This window comes from Antechinus flavipes, chromosome 3 (genome assembly GCF_016432865.1).
Source record: "Antechinus flavipes isolate AdamAnt ecotype Samford, QLD, Australia chromosome 3, AdamAnt_v2, whole genome shotgun sequence".
In the NCBI taxonomy this organism is placed as follows: domain Eukaryota; kingdom Metazoa; phylum Chordata; class Mammalia; order Dasyuromorphia; family Dasyuridae; genus Antechinus; species Antechinus flavipes.
The window spans coordinates 354855035-354881157 of record NC_067400.1 but is presented as its reverse complement, the minus strand read 5'-3'; the positions used below and the strand labels follow the sequence as shown (position 1 = coordinate 354881157).

At 33.0% G+C, this 26123-nt stretch overlaps 1 protein-coding gene across 1 annotated transcript in view; it reads left to right on the top strand.

Moving 5' to 3' along the window:
- DPP10 (dipeptidyl peptidase like 10) overlaps positions 1-26123 on the top strand; it is a 1082222-nt gene that overhangs the window by 872592 nt on the left and 183507 nt on the right. The window lies entirely within an intron of this gene.

Genomic DNA, 26123 nt, shown 5'->3' with positions numbered 1-26123 from the left:
GGATCAAAGGGTATGCACAGTTTGATAACTTTTTGAGCATAGTTCCAAATTGCTCTCCAGAATGGCTGGATGTATTCACAATTCCACCAACAGTGTATTAGTGTCCCTGTTTTCCCACATTCCTTCCAACATTCCACATTACCTTTCTCTGTCATTCTAGCCAATCTAACAGGTATATAGTGGTATCTCAGAGTTGTCTTAATTTGCATTTCTCTGATTAATAATGACTTGGAGCATATTTTCATATGACTAGAAATAGTTTCAATTTCTTCATCTGAGAATTGTCTGTTCATATCCTTTGACCATTTATTAATTGGAGAGTGGCTTGATTTCTTATAAATTAGAGTTAATTCTCTATATATTTTGGAAATGAGGCCTTTATCAGAACCTTTGATTGTAAAAATGTTTTCACAGTTTATTCTTTCCCTTCTAATCTTGTCTGCATTTGTTTTGTTTGTACAAAAACTTTTCAATTTAATATAATCAAAATTTTCTATTTTGTAATCAATAATGATCTCTAGTTCTTCTGTGATCATAAATTCCTTCCTCTTCCACAGATCTGAGAGATAAACTATCATATGCTCTTCCAATTTATTTATAATCTCATTCTTTATGCCTAGATCATGAACCCATTTTGACCTTAACTTGGTATATGGTGTTATGTGTGGGTCAGTGCCTAGTTTCTGCCCTGCTAATTTCCAATTTTCCCAGCAATTTTTGTCAAATAATGAGTTCTTATCCCCAAAACTGGGATCTTTGGGTTTGTCAAACACTATATTATTAAAGTTATTGGCTGTTTTGGCCTTTGAACCTAACGTATCCCATTGATCAACTAGTCTATTTCTTAGCCAATACCAGATGGTTTGGTAACTACTGCTTTATAATATAATTTTAGATCTGGTACAGCTAGGCTACCTTCATTTGATTTTTTTTTTCATTAATTCCCTTGAAATTCTTGACCTTTTGTTTTTCCATATGAACTTTGTTGTTATTTTTTCTAGTTCATCAAAGTAATTTTTTGGGAGTCTGATTGGTATAGGGCTAAATAAATAGATTAATTTAGGTAGTATTGTCATCTTTATTATATTTGCTCGCCCAATCCAAGAGCATTTGATATTTTTCCAGTTGGTTAGATCAGACTTAATTTGTGTGGAAATTGTTTTGTAGTTTTGCTCATAAAGTTTCTGATTTTCCCTTGGTAGATAGATTCCTAAATATTTTATACAATCAGTAGTTACTTTAAATGGAATTTCTCTTTGTAACTCTGTCGGGTTTTGTTAGTGATATATAAGAATGCTGATGACTTATGTGGGGTTATTTTGTATCCTGCAACTTTGCTAAAGGTATGGATTGTTTCTAGTAACTTTTTAGTAGAATCTCTGGGGTTCTCTAAGTATACCATATATCATCAGCAAAGAGTGATAATTTCTTTTCCACATTGCCTATTCTTATTCCTTTAATCTCTTTCTCAACTCTTATTGCCAAAGCTAGCATTTCTAATATAATATTAAATAATAATGGTGATAGTGGGCAACCTTGTTTCATGCCTGATCAAATTGGGAATGGTTGCAGTTTTTCCCCATTATATATGATGCTTACTGATGGTTTAAAATAGATGCTACTGATTATTTTAAGTAAAATTCCATTTATTCCTATATTCTCAAGTGTTTTTAATAGGAATGGAAGTTGGATTTTATCAAATGTTTTTCTTCATCTATTGAGATGATCATATGGTTTTTGTTAAGTTGGTTATTGATATGGCCAATTATACTGATAGTTTTCCTAATATTGAACCAGCCCTTCATTCCTGGTATAAATCTTACTTGATCGTGGTGTATTATCCTGGGGATGATTTTCTGTAGTCTTTTTGTTAATATCTTATTTAAGATTTTAGCATCAATATTCATTAGGGAGATTGGTCTATAAGATCCTTTCTCTGTTTTCAACCTATCTGGTGTAGGTATTAGTATCATGTCTGTGTCATAAAAAGAATTTGGTAGGACTCCTCCATTCCCTATTTTTTCAGATAGTTTATAAAGCACTGAGGCTAATTGTTCTTTAAATGTTTGGTAGAATTCACATGTAAATCCATCTGTTCCTGGGATTTTTTTTTTAAGGGAGTTGATCAACAGCTTGTTCTATTTCTTTTTCTGAAATGGGACTATTTAAGCAATTTACTTCCTCCTCTGTTAATCTGGGAAGCCTATATTTTTGAAGGTAGTCATCCATTTCACTTAGGTTATCAAATTTATTGGCATAAAGTTGTCCAAAGTAAACCCTTAATATTTCTTTAATTTCCTCTTCATTGTTGGAAAGTTCTCCCTTTTCATTTTTAAGACTACTAGTTTGGTTTTCCTCTCTCCTTTTTCTAATCAGATTTACCAAAGGTTTATGAATTTTATTGTTTTTTCATAAAACCAAGTCTTATTTTTATTTATTAGTTCAATAGTTTGTTTTTTTTTACTTTCAATATTATTAATTTCTCCTTTTAATTTTATAATTTCAAGTTTAGTAACTGATTAGGAGTTTTTAATTTGGTCTTTTTGTAGTTTTTTAAGTTGCAAGCCCAATTCATTGATCTTCTCTTTCTCTATTTTATGCAAGTAAGCCGTTAAACATATAAAATTTCCCCTTATTACTGCTTTGGCTGCATCCCATAAATTTTGATATGATGTCTCACCATTGTCATTATCTTGAGTGAAATTATTAATTGTGTCTATGATTTGCTGTTTGACCAATCATTCTTTAAGATGAGATTATTTAGTTTCTAATTACTTTTTGGTCTATTTATACCTAACTTTTTGTTGAATGTAGTTTTTATTGCATTGTGATCTGAAAAGAAAGCATTTAGTATTTCTGCCTTTCTGCATTTAATTTTGAGGTCCTTATGTCCTAATATATGGTCAATTTTTGTGTAGGTTCCATGAACGGCTGAGAAGAAAGAATACTCCTTTCTGTCACCATTCAGTTTTCTCCAGAGATCTATCATACCTAATTTTTCTAATATTCTATTTACTTCTTTAATTTCTTTCTTATTTGTTTTGTGATTTAATTTATCTAATTTTGAGAGTGCAAGATTGAGATCTCCCACTATTATAGTTTTGCTGCTATTTCTTCTCACCACTCTCTTAACTTCTCCTTTAGGAAGTTAGATGCTATACCACTTGGTGCATATATGTTTAATATTGATATTGCTTCATTGTCTATAGTACCCTTTAGCAAGATCAATTTTTTGCTTGATCTGAGATAAGCATGGCTATCCCTGCTTTTGTGACTTCACCTGAAGCATAATAGATTCTGCTCCAATCTTTTACCTTTACTCTGTATGTATCTCCCTGTTTAACATGTGTTTCCTGTAAACAACATATAGTAGGGTTCTGACTTTTGATCCAGTCTGCTATCTGCCTCCACTTTATGAGAGAGTTCATCCCATTCACATTTACGGTTAAAATTACTAATTCTGTATTTCCTGCCATCCTAATATCTCCAGATTATGTTTTTCTTTTTCTTGCCCTCCTTCCCCCCTTCCCTAGTATTAAACTTATTGGTCCCCCTTGCGTCATGCAGCTCTTCCTCTTTAGGATCCCTCTCTCCTCCCTTTGAATCCGTTCCCCTTTCTTGTACCCTTCTCGTATTATTCTTTTTCCTTTTCCCTCTCTCACTTTTACTCTCCCATTTTTAATGGGGTGAGAGAAGATTCTCTGTAAAATAAATATGTTAATTATTTCCTCTTTGAGCCAACTCTGATGAGAGTAGGATTCACACAATGTTCCTCTCCCTCTCTAAGGTCCCTTAGATATGATAGGTTTCCTTTGCCTCATCATCCCATGTACTTTCCTTCTTTTTATCTCCCCTTTTCCCTTTTTCTGACACTATCCCCTTTCTATTTCTGCTTCCCTTTTTTATATTATGTCAATAAAATCAAATTATGCATGTGGTTTTTATGTATATCCATAACAGCAATACTATTCTCAAGAGTTCCTTTTACCTTTTTCTATTTCTCTTGAGTCCTGTGGTTGGAAATCAAAATTTTTGTTTAAGTCTGTTTTTTTTCTTTAGAAACAAATGGAATTCCTCTGTTTCATTAAATGTCCATCTTCTTCCATGGAAAAAAAAAATGCTCAGCTTAGCTAGGTTGCAGCTTATTCTTCACTGCAATCCAAGTTCTTTTGCCTTTCAGAATATCAGATTCCAGGCCCTTCAATCCTTTATTGTTGAGGCAGCCAGATCTTGAGGGACCCTTATTGTGGCACCTCGGTATTTGAATTGTTTTTTCCTGGCTGCTTGTAATATTTTTTCTTTAGTCTGAAAAGTCTGCAATTTGGCCACAATATTCCTCAGAGTCTTTATTTTAGGGTCTTTTTCAGAAGGTTTTCGATGAATTCTTTCAACACCTATTTTACCTTCTGGTTCTATTACTTTTGGGCAGTTTTCTTTGATGATTTCCTATAAAATGGTATCTAGGCTCTTTTTTTCATCATAATTTTTGGGTAGTCCAATGATCCTCAGGTTATCTCTCCTAGATCTATTTTCCAGATCTGTTGTTTTTCCAAGTAAATATTTGAAATTTTTCCCCAATCTTTCATTTTTTTTTTTTTGGTTATATTTGACTGATTCTTGATGTCTTAATAAATCAGTAATTTCTATTTGTTCAGTTTTGATTTTTAGTGAGTTATTTTCTTCATTAGCTTTTTTTGCTTCTTTTTGTATATGTTCAATTGAGTTTTTAAATGAGTTGTTTTGCTTTATGGAGTTTTTTCCATTTCACTATTTTTTTTTTTTAGTGAGTTATTTTCTTTTTCCAATTCACAAATTCTGTGTCCCTGTATTTCTTGGGAATTGTTTACCTTTTCCAATTCACATTTCAGGAAGTTGTTGCTCTCTTGCATAGCTTCTCTTTCCTTTCCCCATTTTTCTTCTAGTTCTCTTTTAAGGTTTTTAATAGTCTCTTCTAGGAGAGCTTTTTGTGTTGGGCACCAACAATTGTCTGGAGACTATCTGCTATTAGTCTCCTCAGGGTTGAAAAGTTGCTCTCTTTCTGGATAGAATCTATCATTTGTCCTTTTGATTTTTTTAACTCATTTTTTAAAGCATGTAAGATCTGCCTTCAGGGCCAGGAGATTACCAGCTTCCTCTGCAGAGCAATGATAGGTGTATGGACGGGTAGCTGTCCTGCCAGCAGGCTACAAAGAACAGCAAGTTATTGGAGTGCTCTGAAAAAGAGTTCCCCACCTAGAAGTAACTCAAGCCTGCAGGGCAGAACTGGGAAAGTGCCCTGCAAAGAACCCCTGCTGTGTGGAATAATGACTGCTTTGGGGCTAGACACTGAGCAGTGAGAGTTTCAGTACCCCAAGCCAAATCCCACCCTGGGGCTGTGGGTATTAGCAGCTCATCAGTGAATGGCCCTTCAGGGACCAGAATTGTCTCTGCCCTTGGAAGCACAGTCATGCTATTGCCCCAGGCCGAGCCCCACTCTGCAGATTAGAGGCTTCCCTGGGCTGTGCCCCCCTGACAGGCAGATTTGTAACTGTCCCTGCAAAAGCCCCAAACTGCAGGATGTGCCTGCAAGGCTATGTTACAGTCTGCCTGAGTCACTTCCAGGTTTGGGTGTTTAGAGCCAGATCTTGTTAGGTTCTGGCGTTTTTTAGAGTACCCTCTGTTTTAGGCTTTAATTTCTCTGCCAGTTTACTGCTTTGCAATCAAGGTAGAGCAGTTAGACTAGAGCAGAGTTGTCTCTATAACTTCTCTAGCCACAGAGATCACCCTACCCCTGGTCTGCTCAGACACTAGCCTCTCACTGCCTGCACTAGTCTGTTCCTGGCCCCTCAGGAAAAACCTTTCCTGGCAATCTTCCAGAATATCTTTGGCTAGTAAATTGTAGTGCTTCTAATTTTCATGAATTTTAGTAGTCAAACGCTATTTTTGAGGCTGAATTTAATAGTTGGTTGAAGGGATGAGAGGAGCTTAGAAAGTTGAGTGTGCCTTCTCTACCATCTTGGCTCTGTCCCCCTCACCCAATCATTCTTTAAGATGACGCTATTTAGTTTCCAATTTTTTTTTGTTCTATTTTCCCCTAGCTTTTTATTGAATCTAATTTTCATTGCATCATAATCTAAAAAGGATGCACTTACTATTTCTGCCTTTCTGCATTTGAATTTGAGGTTTTTATGTCCTAATATATGATCAATTTTTGTATAGGTTCCATTAACTACTGTAAAGAAAGTGTACATCTTTTTTTGTCTCTATTTAATTTTTCCATAGATTTATCATGCCTAACTTATTTATAGTAACATGATTTATTATAGAAAAGCTAAATTTACCAATTAAAGAATATGTTAACAACTTAAGATTGAGTAAATACTGACCACTACATATTTAGACCTATAAAATGATGCCATTTAATAGTTATATTTAAGTTGCTCATAATTTAATTCAAAAATATGAAAATTAGCCTCAGCTTTTGAAACCTATTGAATATATCCTTCAATGAATTGTTGAAGACTTTTCTTAACAGAAATGGATATATAGACTGTCATAACTTTCAAAATTCAAATTCAGTAAGTCATTTCCAGAAATATTTATTAAATGTTTCCTGTCAGGAAGGCACTGTGTTGCATTTAATATTATTGTAGCATCAATTGTCTTAAGCACAAGCCCCCTCATCTCAAGGAGCAAACCTCATAGTTCACTGAGCAGTAATTGTATCTTTCTTTATTGGGAGATATAAAGAGAAGACAGATTTTCTGGAAATTTCATGTATGTTGAACAAGACAAGCCATGTACATGAATAACTATCATAAAGCAAGTAAAAATCAAATAGTTAAAAAGAGGTAAATAGAGCTATAAAATATCTTTTCTCTGCATTGATCACAAAAAATTTGTTTTGAAAGGGATCAGATTAAGGTTAATATTTGAAAAACATTCTAGAATGATTTTTCCAGAGGGGAACAACTTGGATAATATAAAAAGGCACGGATGATGCTTGGCATGTTTGCCTCATTTGGGAGAAATAGCATATACTGACCTAGAAATATGGAAGGAAACATTAGAAAGGTAAATCAAGAATATGGAGGACTGATATGTGGAATTTCTCTTTAATATAATTATGAATGAGATATCTTGAAGGAACAATTGAGAAAAAATAAAAATTACACCTACAATTTGATGCACATAATAAAAGCTTTGATATATATATATACATATATATATATACATATATATATATATATATATGTGTATACACACACATACATACATACACACATACACACAATGTAAGAATTTAAGAGTAGATACTTCAGTCATACTTGATAAGTTTTCAATTGGTTGGAGATAGAGGAACTCAATGAAATCTAACATAGTCTGTCTTTGTTGAAACAGTCTACTAGTCTCAATACTTATCAAAATTTTACAGTCCTGACTTTATCTTGGCAATTTATTTCCAGCTCTAATGAGCAAGGCTTTATCTTGTTTTATATTCCATTTCACTATATTTCTTTTATATTGAAGTACTATGCTAAGAATTTTCATGAGCACTTAGATAATATTTAAATTAGTTCCTCTTTGAAATTGAAATGGTATTTGTACATGCAGTGATTGATTTTAAGTGCTATAGGTAGCATCAAACCACTGATTTCTCAGTAACATTAAATGGAAAGCTGTTTAATGTCCACTAGTGTTTAATGAACCTATTTGCATTAATTACATACAGGAGTATCTTTTACATGTGCCTTTTTTGCATTGAATAGAAATTATCTATGAGGTAGATAATTTGATGTCACCTTGAATGTTTCATGGAATTACACAACATTTATTTATTAAGAAAATATTTATTGGGACTTCCGGCCAAGATGGCGGAGAGGAGGCACACTGCTTTGTAACCTCTGCGTTCTTCTCTCACTATCCATTTCATTTCATGCCTCTGAATTAATGCTCGACTGAAAAAAAAAAGAAAAAACATACAACTAGTTACCAAGAGAAACCATCCTTGAGACTCGTCAGGAAAGATCTGTTTTTGCGCGAGGGCGGGGATGGTTATTAGATCAGAAGCAGGCTGTGGGCGGCAGCGACAGTGAGAGCACGGAAGGTGGCTCTGAGCCAAGCAGAACAGAGAGGGGGTGGGGCGTGATCGCAGCCGTCTCTGCGGGGAGAGCTTCGCTACAGGATTAGAAACTTTGCTCTGGCAGCAAGTCAGCAGCCCAGCAGAGAAGCTAAAAACACCGGAGGTGAAGAATACAACCCCAAACAGCTGGAGTCTCTCGGGATCTGGCCACCCCTCCCCCACAGTGTCTCAGCACACTCTCGGATCTCAGAGCGCAGGCACAGCACAGTCCTGCTAGTGCCTCACTGCTACCCTGCCCCACTCCCAAAGAAAGCAGCTCCATTCAAGGGTTTTTTCCTTCTGTTTCTTGGCTAGTTTGTCTTTGATTATTAGACAGAATGAGCAAGAAACTGAAAAAGACTTTAACCCTTGACAGCTTCTATACAGATAAAGAACAGACTCCAAATCCTGAGGAGACTAAAAACAAACAGTCCCCAGGTGAATCCCCAAAGGAGGAAATCATATGTTCCTCAGCACAGATGAATCTCATGGAGGAAATTAAAAAGGTTCTCACAAGGGAACTAGAAGAAAAATGGGAAAAGCAGAATGAGGCTTGGCAAAAGGAGAGGGAGACTTGGCAAAAGGAGAGGGAGGCTTGGCAAAAGAGCCTGGAGAAGTCAGTTAAAGAGAGAGTGGATAAAGAAACCAAATCCTTGAAAAATAGGATTGGTGAACTGGAAAACAAAATTAGCGAAATGGAAAAAAATTCCACAGAACAAAAGAACTCAATTGGACAATTAGAAAAAGATCTTAAAAAAGTGAATGAAGAAAATACTTCACTGAAAATCAGGGTCGAACAAATGGAATTGAATGACTCGAGGAGACAAGAAGAATCAGTCAAGCAAATCCAAAAAAAATCAAACAATGGAAAAGAATGTGAAATACCTTCTGGGGAAGACAACACACCTGGAAAACAGATCCAGGAGAGACAACTTGAGAATCATCGGACTCCCAGAAAGTATGATGAAAAAAAGAGCCTGGACACTATTTTCCAGGAAATTATCAAAGAGAACTGCCCAGAAGTCATAGAAATAGAGGGTAAAATAGACATTGAAAGAATTCATCGATCCCCTACTGAAAGGGATCCTAAAATCAAAACACCAAGAAATATAGTGGCCAAATGCCAAAACCCTCAGACGAAGGAAAAAATATTGCAAGCAGCTAGAAAAACCCAATTCAAGTATCGAGGAGCCACAATAAGGATCACCCAGGATCTGGCAGCATCCACACTAAAAGATCGAAGGGCCTGGAATATGATATTCCGAAAGACTAAGGAACTTGGTATGCAACCAAAAATAACTTACCCAGCGAGAATGAGCATCTTTTTTCCAGGGAAGAAGATGGACATTCAACGAAGTAAGCGAATTTCACCTATTTTTGATGAAAAAGCCAGAACTTAACAAAAAATTTTATCTACAAGTCCAGAACTCAAGAGAAATCTAAAAAGGTAAAGATTAATCTTGAGAACTATATTTCTGCTATAAAGATGTATAAAGAATACAGATATTCCTTGTTCTAGAAACTAGATGTGGAAAGGACATTGTACCAGAAAAAGGGGAAAGTGGGGGTACTACATTTCATGAAGAGGCATAGGAAACCTATTATATCTGAGAGAAAGAATGGAGAGGGATGAATATAGTGAGTATTTTACTGCGTTCAGAATTGGCTTTAAGAGAAAAATTTTAGACATATTCAATCTATGGTGAAACTTCTCCCACCTCATTGAAAAGTGAGAAGGGAAAAGTGAAAAGGGAAGGAATAAGCTAAAGTGTAAGGAAATACGGTAACTGGGAGGGAAAGGGGTAAGATAGGGGGAGGAACTTTAAGGGGGGGAGGGATACTAAAAAAGGGAGGGCTGTGAGAAGCAAGTGGTGCTCACAAGCTTAATACTGGGAAGGGGGGGAAAGGGGAAAGAAGGGGGAAAAGCACAAACCGGGGTTAACAAGATGGCAAGTAATACAGAATTGGTCATTTTAACCATAAATGTGAATGGGGTAAACTCCTTCCATAAAGAAGAAGCGGTTAGCAGAATGGATTAAAAGCCAGAACCCTACAATATGTTGTTTACAGGAAACACACCTGAAGCGGAGAGATACATGCAGGTTAAAGGTAAAAGGTTGGAGCAAAATCTACTATGCTTCAGGTGAAGTCAAAAAAGCAGGGGTAGCCATCCTGATCTCAGATCAAGCTAAAGCAAAAATTGATCTAATCAAAAGAGATAAGGAAGGGCACTATATCTTGCTAAAGGGTAGAATGAATAATGAAGCAGTATTTATATTAAACATATATGCACCAAGTGGTGTAGCATCTAAATTCTTAAAAGAGAAATTAAGAGAGCTGCAAGAAGAAATAGACAGCAAAACTATAATAGTGGGAGATCTCAACCTTGCACTCTCAGAATTAGATAAATCAAACCACAAAATAAACAAGAAAGAAGTCAAAGAGATAAATAGAATACTAGAAAAATTAGATATGATAGATCTCTGGAGAAAATGTAATGGGGACAGAAAGGAATACACCTTCTTTTCAGCAGTTCATGGAACTTATACAAAAATTGACCATATATTAGGATATAAAAACCTCAAACTCAAATGCAGTAAGGCAGAAATAGTGAATGCATCCTTTTCAGACCACGATGCATTGAAAATTACATTCAATAAAAAGCCAGGGAAAAGTAGACCAAAAAATAATTGGAAACTAAATAATCTCATACTAAAGAATGATTGGGTGAAACAGCAAATTATAGACATAATTAATAACTTCATCCAAGAAAACGATAATAATGAGACATCATACCAAAATGTATGGGATGCAGCCAAAGCGGTAATAAGGGGAAATCTCATATCTCTAGAGGCCTATTTGTATAAAATAGAGAAAGAGAAGGTCAATGAATTGGGCTTGCAACTAAAAATGCTAGAAAAGGAACAAATTAAAAACCCCCAGTCAAACACTAAACTTGAAATTCTAAAATTAAAAGGAGACATCAATAAAATTGAAAGTAAAAAAAAAAAAACTATTGAATTAATTAATAAAACTAAGAGTTGGTTCTATGAAAAAACTAACAAAATAGACAAACCCTTAGTAAATCTGATTAAAAAAAGGAAAGAGGAAAATCAAATTGTTAGTCTTAAAAATGAAAAGGGAGAATTCACCACTAACGAAGAGGAAATTAGAGCAATAATTAGGAGCTACTTTGCCCAACTTTACGCCAATAAATTCGACAACTTAAATGAAATAGAAGAATACCTCCAAAAATATAGCTTGCCTAAACTAACAGAGGAGGAAGTAAATATCCTAAACACTCCCATCTCAGAAAAAGAAATAGAACAAACGATCAATCAACTCCCTAAGAAAAAATCCCCAGGACCAGATGGATTTACATCTGAATTCTATCAAACATTTAAAGATCAATTAACTCCAATGCTAAATAAACTATTTGAAAAAGTAGGGATTGAAGGAGTCCTACCAAACTCCTTTTATGACACAGACATGGTACTGATACCTAAACCAAGTAGGCTGAAAACAGAGAAAGAAAACTATAGACCAATCTCCCTAATGAATATTGATGCTAAAATCTTAAATAAAATATTAGCAAAAAGATTACAGAAAATCATCCCCAGGATAATACACTATGACCAAGTAGGATTTATACCAGGAATGCAGGGCTGGTTCAATATTAGGAAAACTATTAACATAATTGACTATATCAATAACCAAACAAACAAAAACCATATGATCATCTCAATAGATGCAGAAAAAGCATTTGATAAAATCCAACAGCCATTCCTAATAAAAACACTTGAGAGCATAGGAATAAAAGGACTTTTCCTTAAAATAGTCAGTAGCATATATTTAAAACCTTCAGTAAGCATCATATGTAATGGGGAAAAACTGGAACCTTTCCCAGTAAGATCTGGAGTGAAGCAAGGTTGCCCACTATCACCATTATTATTCAGTATTGTATTAGAAACACTAGCCTCTGCAATAAGAGTCGAGAAAGAGATTAAAGGAATTAGAGTAGGCAATGAGGAAACCAAACTATCACTCTTTGCAGCTGATATGATGGTATACCTAGAGAACCCCAGAGATTCTACTAAAAAACTATTAGAAATAATTCATAATTTTAGCAAAGTAGCAGGATACAAAATAAATCCCCATAAATCCTCAGCATTTTTATACATCACCAACAAAATCCAAGAGCAAGAGATACAAAGAGAAATTCCATTCAAAATAACTGTTAATAGCATAAAATATTTGGGAATCTACCTACCAAAGGAAAGTCAGAAATTATTTGAGCAAAATTACAAAAAAGTTTCCACACAAATAAAGTCAGACTTAAATAATTGGAAAAATATTAAGTGCTCTTGGATAGGCCAAGCGAATATAATAAAGATGACAATACTCCCTAAACTAATCTATTTATTTAGTGCTATACCAATCAGACTTCCAAGAAAATATTTTAATGATCTAGAAAAAATAACAACAAAATTCATATGGAACAATAAAAACTCGAGAATCTCAAGGGAATTAATGAAAAAAAAATCAAATGAAGGTGGTCTAGCTGTACCTGATCTAAAATTATATTATAAAGCAGCAGTCACCAAAACCATTTGGTATTGGCTAAGAAATAGATTAGTGGATCAGTGGAAAAGGTTAGGTTCACAAGACAGAATAGTCAACTATAGCAATCTAGTGTTTGACAAACCCAAAGCCCCTAACTTCTGGGAAAAGAATTCATTATTTGATAAAAACTGCTGGGATAACTGGAAATTAGTATGGCAGAAATTAGGCAAGGACCCACACTTAACACCATATACCAAGATAAGATCAAAATGGGTCCATGACCTAGGCATAAAGAACGAGATTATAAATAAATTAGAGGAACATAGGATAGTTTATCTCTCAGACTTGTGGAGGAGAAAAAAATTTGTGACCAAAGATGAACTAGAGACCATTACTGATCACAAAATAGAAAATTTTGATTATATTAAATTAAAAAGCCTTTGTACAAACAGAACGAATGCAAACAAGATTAGTAGGGAAGCAACAAACTGGGAAAACATCTTTACAATTAAAGGTTCTGATAAAGGCCTCATTTCCAAAATATATAGAGAACTGACTCAAATTTATAAAAAATCAAGCCATTCTCCAATTGATAAATGGTCAAAGGATATGAACAGACAATTTTCAGATGATGAAATTGAAACTATTACCACTCACATGAAAGAGTGTTCTAAATCACTATTGATCAGAGAAATGCAAATTAAGGCAACTCTGAGATATCACTACACACCTGTCAGATTGGCTAAGATGACAGGAAAAAATAATGATGAATGTTGGAGGGGATGCAGGAAAACGGGGACACTGATGCATTGTTGGTGGAGTTGTGAACGAATTCAACCATTCTGGAGAGCAATCTGGAATTATGCCCAAAAAGTTATCAAACTGTGCATACCCTTTGATCCAGCAGTGTTTCTATTGGGCTTATATCCCAAAGAAATACTAAAGAAGGGAAAGGGACCTGTATGTGCCAAAATGTTTGTGGCAGCCCTGTTTGTAGTGGCTAGAAACTGGAAAATGAATGGATGCCCATCAATGGAGAATGGTTGGGTAAATTGTGGTATATGAATGTTATGGAATATTATTGCTCTGTAAGGAATGACCAGCAGGATGAATACAGAGAGGCTTGGAGAGACCTACATGGACAGATGCTAAGTGAGATGAGCAGAACCAGGAGATCATTATACACTTCGACAACGATATTGTATGAGGATGTATTCTGATGGAAGTGGATTTCTATGACAAAGAGACCTAACTGAGTTTCAATGGATAAATGATGGACAGAGACAGCTACACCCAGAGAAGGAACACTGGGAAATGAATGTGAACTATTTGCATTTTTGATTTTCTTCCCAAGTTATTTATACCTTCTGAATCTAATTCTCCCTGTGCAACAGGAGAACTGTTCGGTTCTGCAAATATGTATTGTATCTAGGATATACTGCAACATATTTAACATATATAGGACTGCTTGCCATCTTGGGGGGGGGTGGAGGGAGAGAGGGGAAAAAAACGAAACATAAGCGAGTGCAAGGGATAATGTTGTAAAAAATTACCCTGGCATGGATTCTGTCAATACAAAGTTATTATTAAATAAAATAAAATGTAAATTAAAAAAATATTTATTTTGTACAAATTTGCTATGCTAAGTACTATAAGGATTATGAACATCAAAGTCACTGGCTACTAGTTATGCATATACATATGTACTTGTGTAAATAAATACTGTATATGTGTGTTTAAATATATTATAATCAATCACATATATCCAAAGTATATTAGATTTCAATATTGTGACTACAGTAAAACTAATGCTGTATGGTAAGAACTTTTACCATGAGCAACAAAAAAGAATCACTAATTTCAAGAAGCAAGTATCAGAGAGAGGATTTGAAACTAAATCTTTCCAACTCCAAACAAAGCTCTTTTCACTTTGTCACTACTATCTATATGAACAAGTAAACCTAATCCAATCCATCAGTGTCTAAAAGTCAAATAACCCTCCTTTTCAGAGTCATTCCTTACTTTTAAAATAAGATTCACTTGAAACTACTCAAACTTTAATTCATTAGATTATTCCTCTGTCAAAACTGACTTCAGACTTATCTGCTTCCTAATTGAAATTGTACTATATCTTCTTGATAACACTTGCCCATTTAATCATTAATAAGTCATCAGCCAAGATATACTTTTTAAAGCATGACAATTGTGGGATGAAAAATATCATGTTCCTCTTTCCAAATATCTCATTATGTTGTTACCCATACTAATGTTCAGAAAATTTGGAGTTTCTGTTCAAGAGAAAAACTTTGCAGCAACTGTTAAGAATAGTAATGTAGCCAGAAATACTATGACCTGTTTTGGACACATACTGGATATAACAGAAATCATTTAAGAATATGCATATTTCTAGCTCTCATTCCAAATACATCTTCTGGTTTCCTTTTTTAAGCCTGAACTTCTCCTGTAAATGAAGTTATCTTTCTTTATGGGAGATTGTATTAAGTGGCTTCGTAGTTCTCTGAGTGAACATGGGAAAGTTGAAAGAGCACTTAGATCTGAATTCAAATTCTATGAATTTTAAATTCTATGCTTCATTACCTTTCTTACTTTGCAAATAAGAAATAATAATTACATCTATATAGAATATATATATGTATATATATATATATGGCACTATGTAAATTATAGTTGGAAATTGATTAATAGATAATGTGGTACTTCCCATACACCAAGAAGACTTCTTATTTGAAACATTTTTAGACAAATAATAACATCTTTGAGTTAATATTAAACTTATATTTATGGCTTGAAAAGACATATGACATTATCAAGTCCAAACCTATCTTTATGTAATACTTTGTCATTTTTATGCTATGGTCTCCTACAAATGATACTCTAAGTTGAAAGTACTTTTTGGTTCCACAAACACCAAAAACACAAAAACAAAACAAACAAAAATTATGAATAATTTGCAAACACTTTATACATGAGAAAATGGAGGTTTAGGGAAATCAAAGTTCTTGGCCAGGCTAAATAAACATCTATGGCTTGATGAAACAGGTTTCAAACTTAAGTTCTCTTGGCTCTACATTCAGCATTGTTCCCATTATTCCTACTCTGCAAAAGATGGATTTGGACTTGATAAAGTCTTATGTCCTTTCAAGCTCTAAATATAAGATTATATTAACGCAAAGATGTTATTATTTGTCTAAAAATAGTTCAAGTAAGAAGTCATCATCATGTATGGAAAACATCACATTATCTATTAATCAGTTTCCAAATATAATTTAAGTTCTATACTACTTATGTGTGTAAACACTAGCATGCTCTCTACATGTTATCAAAATATGCATTTGGTTATTCAGTGTAATAAAAAAAATAGTAAATCTGATAGTTTGTCAACATAAAGGTTCAATATGTATTATTATTTAAAAATTATTTTGTTCTAATTGTTTATTTGCAAGCTTGTATTCCTGTTATGCAGAGCCATCCCATTACTTAACCAGTATTCTTTCTAAGACTTTCCAAGTAGTTCTGAAACCTGTCATTGTCAATATACCTTTATCTCTTTAGTTATTCGGTATTCCATATCATTGTGGAGTGTAATTAAAGTATTTGTGCTTTTTGCCTTGGTATTTTAATATTTGTATGTAATTCAACTTTATGCTTCAGTATCTTCTCACAATTTTATATTGATGCTAATGAATGTTCTACAACTTGTATATACAGCTATAACAGCTTGTGTTTTCCAATAGAATTTACTCCCATTAAGGGCAGGAAATATTTTTTTTTTGTTTTTAGTTGTAAAAAGTCACTTATCTTTCACTCATTTGAATATGTGTCACACAGTAAACAATTAGTAATTGTTTCTCGAATTATATTCCTCCCTAATGTATGATGCTAAACTTTCTATATTTTATTGATTCTATAATAGAAATACTCTGAGAAGTAAAGTCAATTATTTCTTTATTTTTAATGGTGCCTTTCATTGTCCTACAATAAATTTGACATTATCAATTGTAGTGAGCTTTTTCTTCTCAAAAACGCAGCCAGGTGAAAAAGTTCAGATCTTTTATTATCTCCAATATAGCCCGATTAGCTTAGAGGCCTATCTTTCTGCTTGGTTCCAAGAGCTCTCTCCGAATGTCTTTAAATCCAAAGGTCTGGTCCTTCAGCCTCTGCCTCTGCTTTCTTCAGCCTCCAGCCAGCTCCACTCTTCATCTCATTCCAGTCAAATCTGCCCGAGAGCCTCTGTCTCTTTTATCCAAGAGGGAGGAATTGTGGGATACGAGAGAGAGGGATTACGGGTTTTCTCCCATAGTGCTCTCTGGCCCAAAGAGCTTTAAGGGAGGTGTGGACTCCCTTGAAGTTAGAAAGTGTACTTTGTGAAGCTAGCATACTTGTGGACTCCAATGAGTAAAGGTGTGAATACAAGCCTTGTATTAATTAGTTCTACTTAGTACCTTGTTTCAGGTTCTGGCCAAAACATCTTCTTGTAAGATTAGATCAACTCTAATTAGTTAGCAGTTAGTAAGGATTCCAACAATCAATCTCTATCATAAGTACAAATGGTCTAACTGTATTTTTTCTCTTATTTCTGGATTTATTTTACAAATTCTGCTTCCTTAGTTTTTTTTTTTTTTTAATCTTTTTGATTCTGTTTTAATGTGTGTTAATACCAATTCTACCTATAGCTGTAGTGCAGATACCAAAGTCTAGTTGAAACATAAATCATCAAAATGGTCTGCTCTCTTTTTTTACATAGGTTATGCTCAAGACATTAATTCCTTTTGATAATGCATCAGATAAAAACATTCTTTAAGGAAACAAATGCAGGCTCCAGCTAAAGAATAATGGTATTTATATTTTAATTTGATGCATTAGACCATTCCCCTATGGTTAAAGCTTTTACGTACTGATAGCAATATCAATTAGTTCAGATTCTCCTGATTCAATAAATCTTTGAATGGTATCTTAATAGGTCTTTTTATACTGAAACTGAAAGATACCCTTCATGTACTTCATATGTTACTGTACCTACAGCTTTCCTTTTCTCCATTTCTTTAAATTTGCAATAGCTCAAATTCTAGCCCTCCTAGATCATAAGTTATATCTGGATGCTGACCAAATCTTATTTCTCTCATGCTTCATCCAGCACCTAGCACATTTTTTAAAAAATTAATAGTTGGGTCTTTCCAAACATTTTATTTAGGAAAAATATAAGTATTATTTGAAATGTTTATAGCACACTATATTTTTCAAAATATTTTACATCTTTGAAACATTTGGATTTCACAGTAATTGCAAATTTCATAAGATATTCCTATTTTGTTTCAAATTTTTTAATTATTTAAACTATTTAAAATAACTAGACAATATAAGTTTGGAATATGATGAATTGGTGTATTTGGGAAAATATGGAAAGACTTGAACTAATGAAGGCAGATGTTATTTATCCATCTTCAAAAAAGCAATGGACAAAGAAGAATAGTAGAATCTTGCATAGCTATATATGCATATATATGAGTATATATCTGTATGATTATATATAGTGTATGTGTATAAATATGTACATTTGTACGTATATATGTGTGTGTGTGCATGAATGATGTATATATTTGTGGATGTATAAACATGAATATGTGTATGTGTACTTATAGACTTTTTAGAGGAGGGAAGAAAAAGGAGGGGGGGAAAGGATAAATTAAAAAGTACACAGCATAGAATAAAAGAAAACCTGCAAGGAAGCAAAGACAAGATGGCCAGCTCTGAATAGGATGTGTAGTATTTATTATATAGGCTTTCTTGAAATGAACATTTGTTTATTTATACTTTGAATTCTCTCTTACCTTCTGCCATACACATAAGAAGGTTTTTTTTTTTGCTCTTCCTATTTTGTATTTAAATTTTAAATATTATTTAAAATGGAATTACTTATTAGAAAGTTGGAGGCTGACTTCAAATTTGATAGTATTTCTATTACATGGGAGCAGTCTCTGAATATCTTTATTCTTTTTGATCCTTTTTAACTGTCAGATTAAGTCCATCATTCTTTTACTTTATATTTTCATCTCTTCAAGGAAATAACAATATCCTCCAGGACTTTGGTATCCCTTTTGTTTTTAATTATTCAATTTTAATATACTTATGGTGTCTCCACTATACAGTGACAGGCACATACCAAGTGCTCATTAAGTATTTATTGATCCATCAGCTAATTGATTGTGATATAACTTTCAGGGACAAATAGAATTCAACTTTTTCATATATGTATTTTTCAATCATTGAGTATTAGGCAGATCAATCATATAATTATCAGGATAATTGTAATTTAGCATTGACTGAAAGAACACCTAACTTACTAATTGATTTTCCCTTTTCCACTCTCTCCCTTTTACAATTCCTCCTTCATTAGCTTTGAAAATAGTAATGTTCTAAGATATAGGTCTAATCACACTACTCTCCTGCTGAGGGAGTGGGGGAAGGGGACACTTAACTGGTTTTCTGTTCCACATAGATTATGGAACAAACTAATTCTACAATTTAAGATTCTCTACATGTTAATTCCCAACTCTTTTTTAGTTGTACTTGTAACTACTCCCCTTTAAAAATCCAGCAGCCAAATTAAATTATTATTGTTTAAATCCACAGTCATCATATCCTATGTTCCTATACTTTTCTTTTTAATTTTCTTTCTTTACTTATTTTGTTTTCCACTAAATAGTATGTATTTTGCCCATGTAACGCTTCCATATAAAGGCATTTTTCAACATTTTGTAAAATTTTAAGTTTTATTTTTTCTTCCTCCTTTCCTTCTATAGCCTCTCCCCAAGATGCCAAGCAATCTAATATAGGTTATGCATATAAAATCATTAAACGTATTTTATATTAGTTATGTTGTGAAAAAAATAGAACAAAAGGGAAAACTCACGACAAAAAAAAATGAAAATAGTTTCTTTCAATCTGCATTCAGACTCCATATTTGTCTACCACAACTGACCAGTATGGATAGGATTTTCCATGATGAATCTTTTGGGATTATATTGCAAAGAAGAGATAAATTTATCAAAGCTAATCATTGTATAAGGTTGTTGTTACTATATATAAGGTTCTTCTACTTTTCACTTCACTAAGCATTAGTTCATGTAAGTTTTTACAGATTTTTCTGAAATCCATCTGCTCATCGATTCTTATACAACAATAGAATTTCATTACAAGTCATACAAGAATTTGTTCATGCGTTTTATTTTTTTTAATTTTTTATTGTAGCTTTTTATTTACAAGATATATGCATGGGTAATTTTTCAGCATTTACCCTTGCAAAACTTCTATTCCAATTTTTCCCCTTTTTCCCACCTCCCCTTCTCCCAGATGGCAGATAGACCAATCCATGTTAAATATTATATATTATATATTATATATATATATATATATATATATATATATATATATATATATATATATATATATACAGTTATATTGCTGCACAAAAAGAATTGGGCTTTGAAATAATGTAAAATTAAACTGAGAAGGAAATAAAAAATGTAAGCAGATAAAAACAGAGGGATTGGAAATACTATGTAGTGGTTCACAATCATTTCCCAGAGTTCTCTCACTAGGTGTAGCTGATTCAATTCATTATTGAACAAATGGAGCTGATTTGGTTCATCTCATTGTTGAATAGAGCCACATCCATAAGAATCAATCATCATATAGTATTGTTGTTAAAGTATATAATGATCTCCTGGTCTTGCTCATTTCCCTCAGCATCAGGTCATGTAAGTCTCTCCAAGCCTCTCTGTATTCATCCTGCTGGTCATTTCTTATAGAACAATAATATTCCATAACATTCATATACCACAATTTATTCAGCCATTCTCCAATTGATGGGCCTCCACTCAGTTTCCAGTTTCTAGCCACTACAAAAAGGGCTGCCACAAAAATTTTTCACATACAAGTCCCTTTCCTTTCTTTAGTATCTCTTTGGGGTATAAGCCCAGTAGTAGTACTGCTGGATCAAAGGGTATGCACAATTTGATAACTTTTGGGGCATAATTCCAGATTGCTCTCCAGAATGGTTGGATTCATTCACAACTCCACCAACAATGCATCAGTGTCCCCGTTTTCCCACATTCCATCGAACATTCAGCGTTATCTTTTCCTGTCATCCTAGCCAATCTGGGAGGTGTGTAGTGGTAGCTCAGAGTTGTCTTAATTTGCATTTCTCTGATTAATATTGACTTGGAGCATCTTATCATATGGCTAGAAATAGTTTCATTTCTTTTTCTGAAAATTGTCTGTTCATATCCTTTGAACATTTAAATATCAATTGTAGAATGGCTTGATTTCTTATTAATTAGAGTCAATGCTCTATATATTTTGGAAATGTGGCCTTTATCAGAACCTTTGACTAGGAAAATGTTTTCCCAGTTTATTGTTTCCCTTCTAATTCTGTCTGTATTAATTTTATTTGTACAAAAGCTTTTCAATTTGATATAATCAAAATTTTCTATTTTGTGATCAATAATGATCTCTAGTTCTTCTTTGGTCACAAGTTCCTTCCTCCTCCACAGGTCCCAGAGGTAAGATATCCTATGTTCTTCTAATTTATTTATGATGTCATTCTTTATGCCTAGATCATGAACCCATGTTGACCTTATCTTGGTGTACAGTGTTAAGTGTAGGTCAATGCCTAGTTTCTGCCATACTAATTTTTTGTTAATTTGGTTATTGATATAGTCAATTATGATAATAATTTTCCTAATATTGAACCAGCCCTTCATTCCTGCTGTAAATCCTACTTGGTCATGGTGTGTTATCGTGGGGATGATTTTCTGTAATCTTTTTGCTAATATTTAATTTAAGATTTTAGCATCAATATTCATTAGGGATTTTCTTTCTCTGTTTTCAACCTACCTGGTTTAGGTATCAGTACCATATCTATGTCATAAAAGAAATTTGGTAGGAATCCTTCATTCACTATTTTTTTCAAATAATTTATATAACATTGGAGTTAATTGTTCTTTCAATGTTTGGTAGAATTCACATATAAATCTGTCTGGTCCTGGGGACTTTTTCTTAGGGAGTTGATTAATAGCTTGTTCTTTTTATTTTTCTAAAATGGGATTATTTAAGCAATTTACTTCCCCCTCTCTTAAATATTAAGAAAACTATTAACATAATTGACTATGTTAATAATCAAATTAACAAAAAAATGGTCATTTCAATAGATGCAGAGAAAGCATTTGATAAAATCCAATGCCTATTCCTATTAAAAACACTTGAGAGTATAGGAATCAATAGATTTTTCCTTAAAATAATCAATAACATCCATTTAAAACCACCAGCAAACATCATATGTAATGTTGATAAATCAGAACCATTCTCAATAAAATCAGGAATGAAACAAGGTTGCCCACTATCACCATTATTATTCAATATTGTATTAGATGAGCTAGCTTCAGCAATAAGTGATGAAAAAGAGATTAGAGGAATTAGAGTAGGCAAAGAAGAAACCAAATTATCACTCTTTGTAGATGATATGATGGTATACTTACAGAATCCCAGAGATTCTACTAAAAACCTATTAGAAATAATCTAAAGCTTTAGCAAAGTTGCAAGATACAAAATAAATTCACATAAATCATCAATATTTTTATACATCACTAACAAAATCCAATAGCAAGAGAGAAATTCCATTTAAAATAAATGTTGATAGTATAAAGTATTTGAGAATCTATCAGCCAAAGGAAAATCAGGAACTATATGAACAAAACTATAGAACACTTTCCATACAAACAAAGTCAGATCTAAACAATTGGAAAAAATATCACATGCTCTTGGATAGGCCTAGCGAATGTAATAAAGATGACAATACTACCTAAATTAATCTATTTATTTAGTGCTATACTAATTTTAATGACCAAGAAAAAGTAACAACAAAATTCATATGGAAGAACAAAAGGTCAAGAATTTCAATGGAACTAATAAAAAAAAAATGAAGGTGGCCTAGCTGTATCTGATTTAAAACTATATTATAAAGCAGCAGTCACCAAAACCATTTGGTATTGGCTAAGAAATAGACTAGTTGATCAGTAGAATATGTTAGACTCACAAGACAAAATAGCCAATAACTATAGCAATCTAATGTTTGGCGTACACAAAGACCCCACCTTTTGGAAGAACAATTCACTAAATGACATAAACTGCTGGGAAAATTGGAAATGAGTATGGCAGTAACTAGGCATAGACCCACACTTAACAGAGTACACCAAGATAAGATCAAATTGGGTTTATGGTTTAGGCATAAAGAATGAGATTATAAATAAATTAGAAAAACAAAGAATAGTTTACCTTTCTGACTTGTGGAGGAGGAAGGAATTTGTTACCAAAGAAGAACTAGAGATCATTATTGATAACAAAATAAAAATTTTTGATTTTATCAAATTAAAAAGCTTTTATACAAACAAAACTAATGCAGACAAGATTAGAAGGAAAGCAATATACTGGGAAAACCTTTAAGTGAAATGAGCAGAACTAGAAGATCATTATATATTTCAACAACAATACTCTGTGAGGATCAATTCTGACAGAAGTGGCTATCTTCAGCAAGGAGAAGATCCAATTCAGTTTCAATTGATCAGTGATGAACAGAATCGGCTACACCCAGAAAAAGAACACTGGGAAATGAATGTGGACTGCTTGCATTTTTGTTTTTCTTCCTGGGTTATTTTTACCTTTCTAAATCCGATTTTTCATGTGCAACAAGAGAACTGTATAAATATGTACACATATACTGTATTTAAGATATACTTTAACATGTTTAATGTGTATTTAGGGGAGGGACTGGAGGGAAGGAAGGGAAAAGTTGGAACAGAAGTGTTTGGAAGGGTCAATGTTGAAAAATTACCCATGCATATGTTCTATCAATAAAAAGCTATAATTTAAAAATAAAATAAAATAAAATGTTTGTCAATTTTACCATCAGATTTTATTGAATAGTGTAGTCCTTGTTCCAGTTGTGCAGAAAAGTGTCTTTGAATTGATTTAGCACTATGCCATTTCCTACTTGATTCTATATTTTGTGTTTCTCATCAATTTCATTAATCATTTTTTAAAACAGTAAATAATTTCCATTATTATTACTTACTAGCATTTTAAGAGATCTGGTACTATTTGCTTCCTTTTTTGACCCTTTAACAATTTCTTAAATTTCTTCATTTTTTTTTCTATAACTTTCCATTATAGCTTTTTTTAGCTCTATGCTGCAATTATCTGGAAATTTAGTTGTTATGCCAGTCCACAAGTAAACTGTTCTTTTTTCTTTCTATCTCATTGCTATTAATTTATTTATATATTTTTTCAATTTTATGGTGACTTGGGTTCTATTTTTTTTTTTATTTCACACTTTTTATTCCTTTTTTCTATTTATTTTCCAAAATATTTATATATGGCAATGAAGTAATGTCCTAGAATTATCATATACTATAATTAGTCCATTCACATCACATATCATTTGGATTTACATACAGTTTTAGTAAACAGAGACAAAGTATTTTTGGAATGCATGGCCAATAGGAGAGGGAATAAATAAGGAGATTTTTTTTTAATGTGGTTATATTGGAAGCTACTCTATATTTAGTTAAAAAGTATAAAAGCAAATTGTATCCCAAAAATTCCAAAATGACACTAGTACATTAATTTTAACTTATCACAATATATAAATATGTGTATAGCTTACAAGATAGATTTACATCATTTTGTCAAATATATATACAACTTTATATTTACATAAATTCATACAATGCCTATTCCTCTCTGAGAAAAAAAAAAACTCTTTAATAATTATTTCTTAAGATTTAAAATAAATGAGTAATTGAACAAAGAAAAAAAGGATTATAAACACAAGGATATAATTTCTTCCATGTGAAATATTTTGTTGGTGCTGTATTCTATATTTTAGCAAAGGCATAAATAAGTTAGGATTGATTAATAATGTATCTCCAAAGATGGAGAAAAGAATGCAAAATGATGTAAAATGTTTTGAGATTGTAACAAATAAAGTTAGTATAGGAATAGCTATAATAAGCAAGGTATAAGTTATTTTTCTCATCTTATGTTTCAAATATACCTGCTATATGAATAAGTCAATATAAGGTAGTTCTAAAATGCAAAAAAGTCAGTCTTGAGGTGTCTCAGAAAAGGTCCCTGAGCCTTTTATTTTTACTTTATAAAAATCCTCCTGTTCCCAAATGATTTCCAGAATGGTGCTCTCAGTTCAGTAAACCTAATACCTTGTTATTCTGTGCCCATTTCTCATATGAATAGTTCTGCATGACCAAGATTCTTTCCATTTATGGACCCCATCTTTCATTGTCCTTTCCCCGAATCCCATCTTGATTCTATACTTTCTATTATCCTATGAACTATTGTAATAAGAAATTGAGGGATTTTTGTTTGTTTTATTGGAGGCAATCATGATTAAGTAACTTAACCATGTTCACACAACTAGTAAGTATCTGAGGGAACATTTGAACTCTTATCCCCCTAACTCCAGAGTCAGTGCTTTATCATAAATTGAATTTTAAATGATCCTAATCTTGTTCAATAGATTTTTTCCCTGAATCTTTGAACTACCAACTTGCTATTTCTCTAGTTTGAGACAAGGAACCTTGGTATCATGCTTTAAATTTCAAAGACTCTTGACTCATTCTATTTCACAAAAGAATCAATGGTAGGAAATGTGAATGTTTATCCTGATTGGAAAAAGACTTAGTATAGACAAAATCTGTCTGTGCATGCATATATTTAAAAAGCATAAATGAAAAATTGATAAGATTTATTTTTTCAATCTAAGAGGGCAGAAAAAGGTGAATGGATAGTAGTTTCAAAGAACCAAGTTTCATCTGATAGAATGGACTATTTCCTGAACATACTTTGATAGTGAAATAGAATAGTATTATAATAATTCAACTGTACTACTACTTTTTGGAATATCTTTGATATATTTTAGATTAATTAACTTCTAACATATTATTCAGCTCTGATATTCTTTCATTTTTTCATTGATTTCAAGATTTTATTGATTCTTTCTTCCCCTCCCTGATGAAGAACAGGAGGCAATATTTCAAGGAGATAGACCTTAGAGGAGAAAGAGAGGATAAGGGAAAGACAAAAATGAAAGGGAGAGGGAGAGAGGAAGGAAGGAAGGAAAAAACACACCGAAAGAAAGAGATACAAAGAAACAGAAACACACAGAGAGAAAGAGAGACAGACAAAGAAATAAAGAGAGACAGAGACAGAGAGACCAAAAAAAGACAGGGTAGTGGGGAGGAGAAGGCAAACACACACACACACACACAGAAAGATACAGAGAGACAGAGACACACATACACAGAGATAGAAAGAAAGGGAGAAGGGCGAGGGGAGAGGGAAAGGAGAGGAGAGGGGAGAAGAGAGA